Here is a 14,312-nt window from a genome sequence, read left to right on the forward strand (position 1 = left end):
TTGCGCTGAGTGTCAGACACCCCCACCGCAAATCTGGTTTGTAAGTCTGTGTTTTCGTTCAGTCTTCAGAACGCAGCATCTAGAGCTGCATTTAGACTAGGAAGACTCAAATCTACAAAGAGAATTAGACAGATGTATTGCAGGTTTGTATTACAAACTTGGTTCAATTTAGAGACAATTTGTGGACACTGAAAGGATAGGTGAGAAGGGTCTAGTCCCTGATGACATGAGAGTATCTTTGTGGTGTATTAAAACTTTCCGGCAGCAGGGAAAATGAAATGTCATATTTTTCTTCTTGCATACCCAAAATTGCTCCCTGCATGAAAATGCCTCGGGATGCAAGTACAAAAATTAAAATATTAATGAAAATACATAAAATAGCAACATGAAACTCTCCTTGGGAAAGGCCTCAAAACATTGACTTATACTGGGCCTTGCAATCAGTTTCAACTGAGAAAAGTGAGGTTCCCCATCTTATTCCTTTCCCCTCTCCTTCCCCTCAAACCCCTGAGTTTTTGCATTCTAATTCTCACATATTGAAGACAATTTTGCTTTAGATTTTGGATCAGGGGTCTAAGCCTGCAAACTCTCTGCTTCTGCCTCTGGGTTAAATAGCATCTCATCCTTAGATCCACAAGTTTCATGTAACTGCTACAGTGCATCTGATAAGCTTTATGCCCTCAAGGAGGCAGACAGCCTCACTTTCATAAATACTTGGCATCATCTGGAAGCACGTTTTTTATTTTTGAATATTGTTATGAGCTTGGCAACTATTTCTGGTGACATTTCTTAGAGACATACGTAGTGAGAATAGCAAGCATTGGACGCCTTTGAATTTAAGGAGTGATAACATTTTGAGCTTGAGATCATAGCTGCACCATGCCATTATAAAGCATGCTTTATAGCAAACCTGCAATATGTTATCACTCTAATGACTTAAACTAAGAGTGAAGGAGTGTACAGAAAGTGCAAGTATGCTTGAGGCAAAACTTTGAGACTAAGATGAAAAAAGTGAGGAAATAAAATCTAGACACTTCACGTCAGAGTCTTGATTTTGGGCATCAGAAAATGCTGCCTCTTAGCATGAAAAGAATAATTAAATACTTTGATAGGGAATGGATTCTGTGAGGTGTATGCCTCAGATTGGCTTCTGGACGTTACTAATATTGTTATAGATACTAAAAGAACAGTTTGGATCAGGAAATTGTAATTGTTGGAAAACTACTCTGGGAAGGCTTGGGACTGACATAGAAATTTATTGAAATGAAAGAAAATTTAAAGACAAATAGTGCTTGTGCATATTTATCTACTGTTCACGCCTCCCTAGCAGTGAATATTTTTTAAAATGTGGGTTTGCTTATACCTTCAGTCCTTTTTAAAATTGTACTTGTATTTCTCCAATTTGTCCCAACTCTAATATTTGTTCCCTTGTATTTTCAACTTAGTCATTAATACTGTCCATCCCTCAGTTTGGTACACAGTAGAAACTCAACAAATATATTTGATACCTTAGCTGAGGAACTAGACCCAAGACTACTGATGTTCATCAGAAATCAGTGTAGGCAGCAATTTGGCAGTCTTTCTATTTGGCCACTATTCCTTGAGTAAAAATTAAGCAAATGAGAAAATACAGGCAACTGTTTATGGTGCTGGATTTTGTTGGCAGTTTTTTCTGATTAATCATTTTATTGATGTAATATGTATTAAGTTTCCACAGCATCAGATGTCTGCCTGTGTTTTGACTAAGGCAAGACCTAGAAACTGCAGAATAGAACTGCAGGGTAGAAAACTAGGAAAGAAGAAACTGCAATGCAATGGCCTGGGAAGTTGCCTGAAAGAGGTTCCAGCAAGCAGCATCCAGAAAAAGAAGATTGGGTCAGTGACTTGTTGAAAAGGGCCCTTGTTCTCATTCTAGTCAGTTTCCATTTCTCTGTCCAGAATGCGGAGCTGATATTTCTATCACTCTTTTCCGTCTCTGTGAAGGACTTGTTTTATAGGGAGCAGGGGGTCCTCTAGCCTGGACGTAGGTTGGAGCTTGTATTTCTATTGTATTGAATTGTATTTGCATTAGCATCCTCATTTAAAATTCAAATAACTAAGATTCCTGGAAGGAAGTGATTTCTCCAAGGACACAGAGCTAGGAAAGAGTGAACTCAAACGTAAGTCTTCTGAGTCCAGGTTCAGGTGTTTGCCTTTCTGCACATTGCCTGATAGGAAGCTATCTGGAGCCATTCTTACTCTACTCCCAGGTAGGAAGCCCCTAAATTAGAGTTTAAAATTGCTCAACATGGGTGGTGATAATACACAAAAACATTAAAGAAAGAGTGAGGAGTGAGGTTTTTTTTCTCTTTTCTTGGAGTTAATCAGTTAGAAGAGAAGAAAGTGTTTATACCTAGCAACATATCATTGGTTAATGTCCCTGCCATACATAGATTGTGACTTTAAGAGAAGACCAGTCTGCTTGGTTCCCACAGCTATCACCTTGAGCACCAAGATTCTAATCAATGTGTCAGTATTTTTCTGGGTATGTCTTAAGCTATACCAATCAAGAGGAATTTTACAGTGTGTTGCCCTTTCTTGCAGCAATCTAAACACTTTGACATTTTTTTTACTAGTCATAAATATTCACAAATAATTTCAGATGGCTTTTGAAAAGATAATGAAAACAGAAGAAAGAAGAAAATTAAAATGTTATTGATACTACACATTTGCTAGCAACTGTGGTCAAATGGTTACTTAGTTTCAACTTCAAATTTAGATCAGTTTTCTGGATGCTAGGAGATACAACTAAAAATAGCATGACCCTCTCAACAGGAAGAATATAATTCTATCAGTTTTCCCATCATTGAATCTTAAAGAACTGATATCCAGGACAATAATCCCAGTGACATTTTTGGCAAGCACAGAAGGAAATTGTATGTAGTTGTGGCTTTCAGTAACCTGTGATAAAAATTGAAAGCACGGTATTAAAACATTTTAATGATGGAAAATCTGCAAGGGCTAGGTGTGTAGACCTCCCATATTCTTACTGGTACCGAGGAGAGATTTTTAATAAGTTCAACAGAGTTGGTGGGCAACATGTCACCTAGGCAATCTTTACCAAGTGTTACTTTATTTAGCTAAACATTTGGTAAGAGTTGGATTTCAGAGTGTTTGAAGTTGCATGCTTTGACAGGGGACTTTAGAACCAATGTCCTATATTCCTGAGTATGGGAGAGTGAATACTTTTGGAAACCAGAGGAGGTAGTAGCAGAGTTGATATTCTGTTATGAAAATTGAGAGTCCAATTAGATTCTCAGCTGGGTAGAGACCCGCTTCCTCTCTGCTCTGTGGTATGAATCAGTTTACTCACTAAATTGAACTTGTCACTGCTAGTTTCCCTAGGAACCAATTTTTTTTGTTTTTTGTTTTTTGGTTTTGTTCTTTTGGTTTCTTTTTGGCCGCACAGCACGGCTTTTAGGATCTTAGTTCCCTGACCAGGGATCAAACCCGTGGCCCCTGCAGTGGAAGTGTGGAGCCCTAAACACTGGACTGCCGGGAAGTTCCCTAGGAACTAGTTTTTAAACAAAGCTCATCTCACTGTGATAATTAAAAAAAAACAAAACTGGTAATTGACACATAATGAGTTGATTTTTGGATTTAGTTGAAACATGATATTCAGAAGGGACATCTGCCATGATCATCACCATGGGTTATATATATAGATATATCAAAGATGCAATTTTCAAGATATTTCTGAATAACCTAAAGTGCATGGTACCTCTCATTTATGCTTCACCAGAATGAGATTTTGCCCGTTTTTAGAAGCTGCAGTGAGGCAGGGTGGTGGGTCAAAAAGGGCCACTACCTTGGAAGTTAGACAGTTCTCATTTTTACTCCATCTATCATGAGATGTGTTGCTTTGGGCAGCCACTTGGCTTTTCTCTATAAAATGTGAATAATAAGAATACTTATTTCACAGAGTTGTGGAGAGAATTAAAGCATAGGAAAGCACCTACCAATGTATCTGGCATACAGTACAAACTTAATAAATAGGTTTTATTTTTTCTTCCTTACTTTAAACCCACTCTTTTCCATGTTATAAAGTTTCCATGCTGTGAGACATTCATTGTTCATAATTTAGAACCATCCTATTGACCCTCAGATTTATAACTAATCATTATAACTCACTCATTATGAAAGTTAGAAAGCAAGACATGCTTGATAATTTTTCCTTCCTTTCTGACTCCCCTGAGACACCTGATGTACTCCCAGTATAGGTGCCACTGAGGGAAGGAGGGAATTGCCTCTGGGCCATAGTGGCTGCTACATGCGTTATAAGGAAAGAGGATGAATCTTCCCAGGGATTCATTGCTGCATTTCAGAATGGATGAAAACAGAACCATTGTAAATAAAGATGGAGGATTTACGTAAAAACCTAAGAGAGGGTGTGGGAAAAGAGGGCAATCAGACTGATTGGCTTGATAAGCCACCCTGATTATCCTGTGCGTGGCATGGTCTCAGTAGTACGAGATTGACTCGTGCATGTACCTAAATTAAGAATTAGAATCACACCATCATTACATTTCAGGATTGGGAAGGATCTTAAAAATTGCCTTATTCTCCTGCTGCTCAAAGTGACACCCGCTGACCCACAGCATCATCACCCCTTGGAGCACGTGAGAAAGGCAGAACCTCAGACTCCGTGTCAGACTTGCTTAATCAGGACCTGCATTTCTACAAGATCCCCAGGAGATTCCCGTGCACACAAAAGTTTGAGAAACACTGGCCAGGTCCATTACCCACCCTATGTAAGCTTCAAGTCTGATATGCATGTCTTATATTTTCATTTGAGTCCCTGATAAACAGTGTTCACTGAAGTATTGAACAAGGTTGAAGACAGAACTCTTCAGTGCACCTCTGAAAAACTCTCTCAAGTCTAGCGTGATATCAGTGATTAAATCAGCATCCTGCCCAGTAACACAGATTCATCTAATTAAATATTATCACCACAAATATTTTTCTTCATCTTTTTTAGTAACATCACAAGAAACATTTTCTCTAACATTTTAGTTGTGCAATATATCATACACAAGGAAGAATATGTAGAGACGTATATAGTTTAAAGGGTAATTATCAAGCAAACAGCATGTAAACATAACAAGATTTAAGACATAAATCACTGCCAGTAGTCAGCCTTCCTGTGGAGCTTTCCCCCATCACTCCCTTTCCTTCCCTCGAGTGGTAATAACCATTAGAAGTGTGACTTTTATGATAATCTCTTTCCTTGTTTTCCTTTATAGTTTTTTCATTTAAGTATACATTCTTAAATAATATGATTCTCTTTCACCCCTTTTGAGCATTATATAAATGGAATTTTATGGTATGTGTTCCTTGCTAATTTTACTCAACTTTATATTTGTGTGATTTATCCACGTTGATTTGTTTAGCTGTAATTGGTTTCTTTTCACTGCTGTTGTACTATTTCATTGACCACTAATTTCACAAGTTATTCTAATGTTATTGTTTGTGTTGTTTGCTCTTTGGAGCCATTATGGACAGTACCACCATGAACATTTGTGTACATGTCTCCTAGTACCTGTGTGCGAAGTTGGTCCAGACTACCTAGCTGAGAGAGGAATCCCGGAGTCATGGAGTCTCTGCATCTCCAACTTTAACTGATGATGCCAAGAGTACTCCAAAGTGGTCCTGTCATTAACATTCATATTTACCAGAAGAATAAGTAAGAATCCTGTCATTGCCCAAAAGAGAGGTTTTCAGATGCTGCTTTGGTAAGAGACCAGCACACTAGGTCCTCTGTAATTCTTACATATCTGTCTGTGACTGTTTTTGCTTTAAAAAAAAAAAAAAAAACTCGAATCAGTATTTTATTAACCCTACCTCTTATCTTAATTGTTCACCTACGACTACCTGAAATATTGGGCTTCAAATCATCATTGATCCTCATAGAGACAGGTGAGAAATTCACTTTCTTTCCTTTTTTTAAGCCCAAATTACATTTGCCCATTTCCAGGCTTCTGATCTCACATCGTTCCTGTGGCTGCATCAACAACACTGTTGGCAGCTCCTGTTGTCTTGGAACAGTTGGGTGGTAATTAACTCAGCTCAGGAAACAGATCCTTTAAAACCACCATTCAACAATGTTTACATCAGCTTCTATCCCTTACTCAGCTTCAATTCCTTTTTCCCTGTATTCTTCCTACCCCTTCATTCTCATGGAAAGAGAAGACAGAACCTAAGTAGTAGTTTTTTTTGGTTTTTTTTTTTTAATTTATTTATTTATTTTTGGCTGTGTTGGGTCTTTGTTTCTGTGCGAGGGCTTTCTCTAGTTGCGGCGAGCGGGGGCCACTCTTCATCACGGTGCGCGGGCCTCTCACTGTCGCAGCCTCTCTTGTTGCGGAGCACAGGCTCCAGACGCGCGGGCTCAGTAGTTGTGGCTCACGGGCCCAGTTGCTCCGCGGCATGTGGGATCTTCCCAGACCAGGGCTCGAACCCGTGTCCCCTGCATTGGCAGGCAGATTCTCAACCACTGCGCCACCAGGGAAGCCCTAAGTAGTAGTTTTATTCTTCACTTTTTTTTTCTTTTGGGTTAGCCACCAAGAGTTACATTACTAGCCCAAAGCAGTGAGCCTATTTCTTCTCTGATCTTCTTGGTCCAAACAAAGAAAAACAAAACAAGTCAAACATTAACAACCACAAACAAAAAGAACTCTTTTCTTACTTTTAGCCTTTGGTGGCTTATTTTAAATTTAGCCTTTTGAAAACTATTCTTATAGGGTCATGATGTTCTTTTAAATTATCTCCCTCTTTTGATTATTTGGACTTCTTTGTTTAAAAGTTAAAATCATTGGAGAACATTCTGTGCTGCCTCGTTTTCTGTAGGTTTCTTCCCTTTTCCTTCCTCAGTGCAATTACTTCTGTTTGCATAGTCTAAATGGTATTTTTAAAGATTTTTCCAACTTCTGAGCTTTCTTTTTCTGTTATGGAGTTGCACGGCATAGATTATGTCAACTTTTTCTTTAAATCCTTGAAATCCTTTCTGAAGTTCACAGTGCATGTCTGATTAAGCCCAAGCTTAATCAGAAGGAGATTTTTTAAAAAGAAGAGAAGAGAAAGACACAGATCTGTGTATACTTCCTTTATGAGAAAAGGACCCTTGACTTCGAGAGTTTGTGTACCTCTGTGGTTTTTGTTTTTTTATTTTAAAGATTTTTTTTTTTTTTGATGTGGACCATCTTTAAAGTCTTTATTGAATTTGTTACAATACTGCCTCTCTTTTATGTTTTGGTGTTTTGGCCGCGAGGCGTGTGGGATCTTAGCTCCCTGACCAGGGATCGAACCCACACCCCCTGCACTGGAAGGTGAAGTCTTAACCACTGGACTGCCAGGGAAGTGCCTATACCTCTGTGTTTCTTCAGTATAACATGCCATCACTAAGTACTTTCTGACTTTCTCACTTTAGTGCTTTAACCTTTTCTCCTCACTCCTCATGAGCCTCAGTCTGTCTTGTTAGCATAACCTCTCTCCTTAAATTGTATCTCTCTTGGTTCCCTTCTTTTAACCATCTCTCTGCTAACAACATACACATTCTTAATGTCTTAGGAGCCAAAAAGAAAACTTCTTACCATGTTTCTCGTATGAAGTTTGACTCATCACCATCAGGCTAACATTGCAAGCACAGGAGAAAGAAGTTCTTCCAGGGCAGTGGTTCTCAAACTCAAGTGTGCATTAGACTCACCTAAGGACTTATAAAAGCAAACATGACTGAAAAAAAAAATTATCTATATGGGAAAAAAATCTAAAAAAGAGTGGATATATGTATATGTAAAACTGATTCACTTTGCTGTACAGCGGAAACTGACACAATGTTGTAAATCAACTATACTCCAATAAAAATTAAAACAAAACAAAACAAAACATGACTGGGCCCTACTCTCTGAGGTTTTAATTCAGAGAATCAGAATTTAGAGAATTTGCATTTCTACCAAATTCCCAGGTGATGTTGATGCTTCTGGGTCCAGGGAAACATTTTGGAAGTCACTGTAGTCGAGTGAAATATTAGAATCTTCTGAAGGATTGATTTTCCTAATTCACAGTGACTCAACTCTTCTTCATACTTTGTTATTACAGAGTTTGAGCTGTTGAATCCACCTGAGTGGATTCAGGTGTTGCCATCTTCTAAGTAAGTGTTTCAACAGAATATTATATGTATTAGGAAAAAGCATATTTCAAATATCACATATTTCTCTGCAAAATGAAGAGGTCATTATTTATCTACCACACAGATGATAACAAAAAAAAAGATTATTTAAGGAAGAAAAGTAAGGAAAAAGCAGTTAATTTTGCATTTGATATACATTTCATTATACAAGAACAGTAGAGCATTATGACGAAGGGGTTCCATTCTTTGAGAAGTGTGTCTTCTTCTTTTGGGGGATGGTAAATGCAGAATGTGTGCAACAGCCATTCCCAGCTCACTGCCCCAATGTCTTTAACCAGCATTTTATTATTACTCAGTTCTTCAAGACATTTTATCTTCTAATCATTGTTTTGGGAGTGTGAGAAGATTGAGTGAAAAGCAACATTTTCATTGATTGCAAAGGGAGTTTATTCTGATAAGAGATGGTGCCTGCAGTAATTAGGTCTTGAGAGACAGACTGGCTGAAAAAGTGCACGGGATGCCAAGACTCAGAAGGGAAAGAGCAGCAAAGGAGTGGAGGACAATTAGCCGGAAGACACCTCTTCTCCCGCCCCAACACTCTCCCTGTTACACTTTTCAAGTGTGTGTTAATATTTCAAACCTCCATTCGAATAGTAATGGTACTACAGTTCTCTGAAATCAGAGAATATAAACATTTTTGAATGCCTTCCCACCCTCAGCTTTGTTCTATAAGATGTTACCCAAAAGCTCTCTAAGTAATCTTCACTGTTTTTCTGAGGAAAGTAAGAGAACGCAGTACAGTTAACCCCTCATCTTTATATCTATACCTTGATTCTAGTCCCTTTTGGGGAGACCTGTACCCAGAAGCCCCACCTCTCAGGATCTACCTTGGCAACCGTACCCAGTCACCTAATCATGACTTCCCGTAGACAGCTCTTCTTATCCAAATGTGCCATCATTCAGGTCTAAATCTGTTTGCTTAAAACCTACCATTTTAGGTCCTGTGCACCTGTGAGGTTTCTTTGCTTTTGTTTTTGTTTTTTATAAAATACAAATGACTATTGCATCTATCACACTAAAGAAATCCCACAGCTAATTTTAGTCAAAAGGGTACAGTATGCTCAAACTGCCTCTTTTCTCCAACATCTGGTAGCCCAGGGTTTCCTACAGTGTCCTTCAGGGCCCACGATTCCTCAAGCGGTGCCACCCGTTTGACTCATTAAAACCTGTTTGTCTAATTGGTCGTTCTTTCAGGCCCTTGCTCTGTGCCTTCCAGGGTAACAGATTGTTGCTCTGGGTCGACCTGAGAAAGAAGCAGTATCCAAGGTAACCATTCCCATCCGGAATTAATATTCTAAGGGTGATTTTCTGGGGAATGTTGCCCCCACCCCCTTTGTTGTGTAACACACAACAATAGCACCTCGCGGTAAGAGTTTCAGGCCCAAAGAAGAGGTGAAAGCAAGGCTGTGGAAATCAATGGAAAAGAGATTTGAGAGAAGGCAGAAACCATGTGAATGTAGTTGGTGCTGGTCCAGCTGCCATTCTGACATAAAGAGAAAGCCTTGAATTACCTGGATCCCATCCATCTGCCTGCGAATGTAATGTCTTGCCCGTCTCTTCTATTGTGATCTAGTATTACAAGTCTCCACACAATTCAAAAAGGAAAGTTTTTAGCGGATAAGGCACATATCACTCTTGGATCAATAACTGATTTTTGAGGAGCTACTCTACTGTAGGCAGTTACACAAAACAAAAGCATGTATTCTGCCTCCGGGGAATTTCCAGTAAAAAAAAGGGAGAACAAACATAATGAAAATACCAGATGATAATTATAAATACCATAGGAACAATCCAGAAAATATCACAAGACTTCAGAGGAAAGAGCTTTCTTCCAATTTAAATTTCTTGAAATGTCTTATATCAGTTCTAACTTTTTATTTACCACTGATTAAAAAAAAAAATTCTCTTGCAGATAAGTTATCTCAGACAGTTCTGAGTTTTCCTCAGAAATATTGTGGCTTTAATGGTCATATTGATCCAACTTGAAAATCTGTCCGTTTTATTATATAATTATAACCAGCAAATGTAAGTTGCTAAAATTATTCTTAATGTAAATACTCTATTGCTTCATAAATAGGAGCTCATTTTTCTTATTTCTTTATTATGTAATCTATGTCTGTCTATTGAAGGTTTGCTATGGCAAATTAAATTAGAAGTTTGGATCCCTCTCCCCTCCCTGCCCCCCCCCCCCCACACACACACAGAGAGCTGTTTCCTTGCTTAAAGTATACTGCTGACTCATGTGGCCCTGAGTGATCAAATACCCCTTTACAGTAATTTTTAGAATATTCAATGACCTAACCTAACAGGACTCTTTTCCTGACTTGTTCAGTCTTCACAGATGCCTGCCTGTGAAACAGGAAATTTGTGAGGTCACCTCTAAGGATTTTCTTTGTATTGCACACAGCAGAGGAGAGTGTGGTGTTTTTCATACCCGTTTTCTTTTAACTCTGCTTTTTAAAGAATATCTGAGTTAAAGTTTTAGGATCTCTCATTACTATATGCTAAGCATATGATCCAAAGAAGTCGCTGCTTTTGTGGATAATAACGAAGTCAAGGACAGAGGGTACATCGTAATAATGAAATGCAAATTTCTCATTAAAAGGCAAATCCTTCATCTCAAAAGGTTGAACAGGATGCAACTTCGCTTGACTGACGGGAACTTCCTATTAAGGCTCTGAAAAAATATTCCAACTGAAGACTCTTTGGATCTGAACGACTTTCATTTCAATGAATTGGGACATTTGAGCATATTGTAAACCCATGTCCTATAAAAATTTATGTTGAGATAATTAAATAAGTGTCAGCAAAGGTGTTGCCATCCATTATAATTCCTCATTTGTTTAATATATATTTTCCCATCAGGGATGGTGAAATGTTTCATCAGTATAGACTCTACAAGAAGTGTTGCCAGTTTTCTGCATTGTTTTGCCTTTTTATGAATTCTCCTGACCTTATTTTTCTCAGCCTATGCAATCTCACCATAGCTTCCAGTCTTCCTGCAGTCTGTTAGCTGTGTAATACCTTTGAAGTGTTCATCTCTACCCTCTCTTAAACACGCTACTCATAATTACACTTGTTTCTAAGTATCTCCACCTTGATGTTTTTTGGGTACTTAAAACTCAAGATATAGAGCTCAATCCCTGTTCCACTCATCCCACACAAATGTGGTCTGCAGCTCAGGAAGTGCCACTGTCGTCTACAGGGCTCCTAAGCCACTACTTTGGAATCACCACCTGCTTCTCCCCCCCTTTCCTTTATTTCTCACATTCAGTCAGGCACCAAGTTCTATCCATTGTGCTTCTTAAATATCTCTTTATTAGCTCATTCTCTCTTCTCTCTGTTGTCACTTGCTCCATTTAGGGATTCATTATCTCTCACCTGGATTTCTCCTGGAATTAACTCATCTACCGCCCTCCTGTCAATATTGTCCTAAAATCCTGACATACACACACAGGCATTTCAGACCATCCATCATATTGCTACCAGAGGGCACTTGTAGCACATATATCTCACCGGGTCACTTCTAGTTTTAAAGGTTTTCAATGGCAACTATTCCCAGTTCCTTCGGGCAGTACCCAAGTCGCTTCTGATGTCTCCCTCGGGATCATCCTTCTTTTCCATCCTAGACGATCAATAACAAACATCATTGCTCACGCTGCTGTTGAAGGGATGGTGGGCCTCATTGCCCTTTCACACGAGGAGTCCTTTATTATTCCAAATTGGGTAGCTCAGTCCTGAGTGCCATTTTATTCCTTTAGAACCTCACTCAGTATTTACTTGTAAACATCTCCAGTGTGGTACAGACAGCTGCCAGCTGCCGTTCTGAGGGAGTGTTGTTTTTGGTGTGTGTGTTATTATCATTGTTTTTAACAGCCCTTTGACATAGCAATGTGCATTTGAAAAGTCTCCCCTGATTGCAGTGGCTTCAAATAGCCTTGATCTTTTTAGCCAAATCAGACACCCACTTACCAAGTTAACCCTGCTTCCACAAAGTACCTCCATGTAAATGAAAGATGTTAGATTGTTTTCTTTACATAATCTCTGTGAAAAAGAAAGCCTCTCACCTTATTCATAAGGAGGCCTGACATCGTCATAGCGAATGCTCTCACTACTTGCAAACTCATAGGGAATTAACCTGTGTTGCAGTGAGGGAGAGTGACAGGGAGTGTTCTTAAGGACAACGAACCAGCCCTTTATGTTTCTGTGCCTGTAAAATAGCTTCATTTGTAGCAGGTGCTTTAAAAAACTAGTTCTTTGCTGAGTGTAAGTTGAAAGCAACGTCTGTGTGTCCCCTCTTCGTATTTGCATTTCTCACTCTGCATGTTTTTCCTTCTCTTCACTTTGATGTAATCAACTCGTTTGAATGAAGATATCTGCGATCAGTGGGGAAGATGAATTACGCTGAATTTCTGCCGACACTGCATTAGACAAAGTGTTCTTAGCATCCTTTGAGCAAACCTCAGTGATGCCTGTGCCGTGTTATAGAATATCGGAGAGAACACTGAGTATCTGTAGCAAGCAGGAGATCTTGTACTGAAACAAGTATATTAAAATCAAAGTTTACTGCAATTATTTTGATGAAATTATATTCCTTGGAACAATCCAGTAGGGTGCTCAGATAGCACGTCAGCAAACACAAAATGAACCCATGTGAGTGTAGGGTCACCTCTTCTGGCTTGTGCCTGCTGCCACTTTATATATGAAATTTAAAGACAGGTAATAAAATAGGGAAGCTATGTGAGGCTCCTGCATGATTTCACCAGGTGCTTTTAGTTACAGGAACTTTCAGTGGGGGCCCTCTGTAGTGTGGAATCCGGAAGTTTGATTCTTATTTCCGTCATAGTCTGGGCTGCAAGGAAAGCCACAGAGCTGCAGCAGGCCCTCTTTTCACCATGGGGTTGGTCACATCCAGAAGCCCCACCTGTTTGGTGCCTAGAATAAAAGCATATGGCACTGCTGACACATGGGCCTGCCTCAATGTCTGAACCCAGTGAATCCTGGGATCCCCACAGTGAAGGAGGGTAAACTTCATGAGCTCAGTTGACTCAGAAAATTTGCTTTGATATTAAATTGTTTTCTGGATTAGAGAAATCCTCTGTCCAGATGATCACTTGGAGTATATTGAAAAGAATTTTGAACCAACTCTTTTAGGTTTCCCCTAAAAATACCAGGTACAGTTTGTCTCCTGAACCAGCATTGAACTGGGAGCAAGCTCTCCATCATATGGCGAGTGGACGCCCAGGATTGGAGCAGACAGAATCTTTTGTTCCTCCTTTTAGCTAAACATCTCCTACTTAGGGAGCCCTGGAAACTTTCTGTATTTGCAGTGTAGGCTGAGGGTTGATGGAATGTTTTTGGTGCCAAGGGCCATGGTCTGTTTTTAATTCATTTTAAGATCACTGAATCCCTCAACCATCATTTTGTAATTGATAATAACTGTTGATAGAGCTCCTACAAAATAGCATACAGAGTGCCATCCCTCTTCCAATATCATAAAACATTTCTCATAATAAAGCTTATGAGCTAGACAGTCCTATTTCATAACTGAAAAAAAGAGACTCAGAGAACCTAAGTAACTTTTTTAAAAATCACACTGGTTATTAAGTGGCCAAATCAGCATTCAAACCCAAGTTCTTCAAACTTTAAAGCCAAGCTACTATTGTCAGCCACGTGGCCTGTGATGCCGAAGTGGTTTTGTATCACCTTCCCGGCAACCAGGTCACGAGACCTGTAGTATGTGTTGTAGGTCTTTCCTCTGAAGAATGGGGAGGGTGTCTCAGTCCATTTCTTAACATTTTGTAAGAGCAGCTTTGGAAGAATTCTCTCTACTAAAGTTTTATAGTTTGAAAAGAAAGGTAGTGATTTGTTGAAAGAAAAAATATATTGATTGTCAAATTATGAGAAATCGGGCTGCTGAAACTTGGCACTATTTTGGAAAATTCAGGAGCAAATTGAAACCAGCCTAAAACAGGATTGCAATTTTGATTAGAAGCCTTGTCTCCAAACTCCATGAAATAGGGCTAGGTGATATAAGAACTGACACAGTGAAGAGGGATATTTATGTGTGGCTAGGAGAAGCAGCAATCAT

General features: G+C 39.1%; 1 protein-coding gene across 5 annotated transcripts in view; it reads left to right on the forward strand.

Annotated features, from left to right (window-relative positions):
• The window catches only part of PTCHD4 (patched domain containing 4), a gene marked incomplete at its 5' end in the record, with an annotated part of 203,775 nt that overhangs the window by 28,351 nt on the left and 161,112 nt on the right, over positions 1-14,312 (forward strand). The gene's annotated exons all lie outside the window — the stretch shown is intronic.

Source organism: Balaenoptera physalus (genome assembly GCF_965194825.1).
Source record: "Balaenoptera physalus genome assembly, chromosome: 11".
Classification (NCBI taxonomy): domain Eukaryota; kingdom Metazoa; phylum Chordata; class Mammalia; order Artiodactyla; family Balaenopteridae; genus Balaenoptera; species Balaenoptera physalus.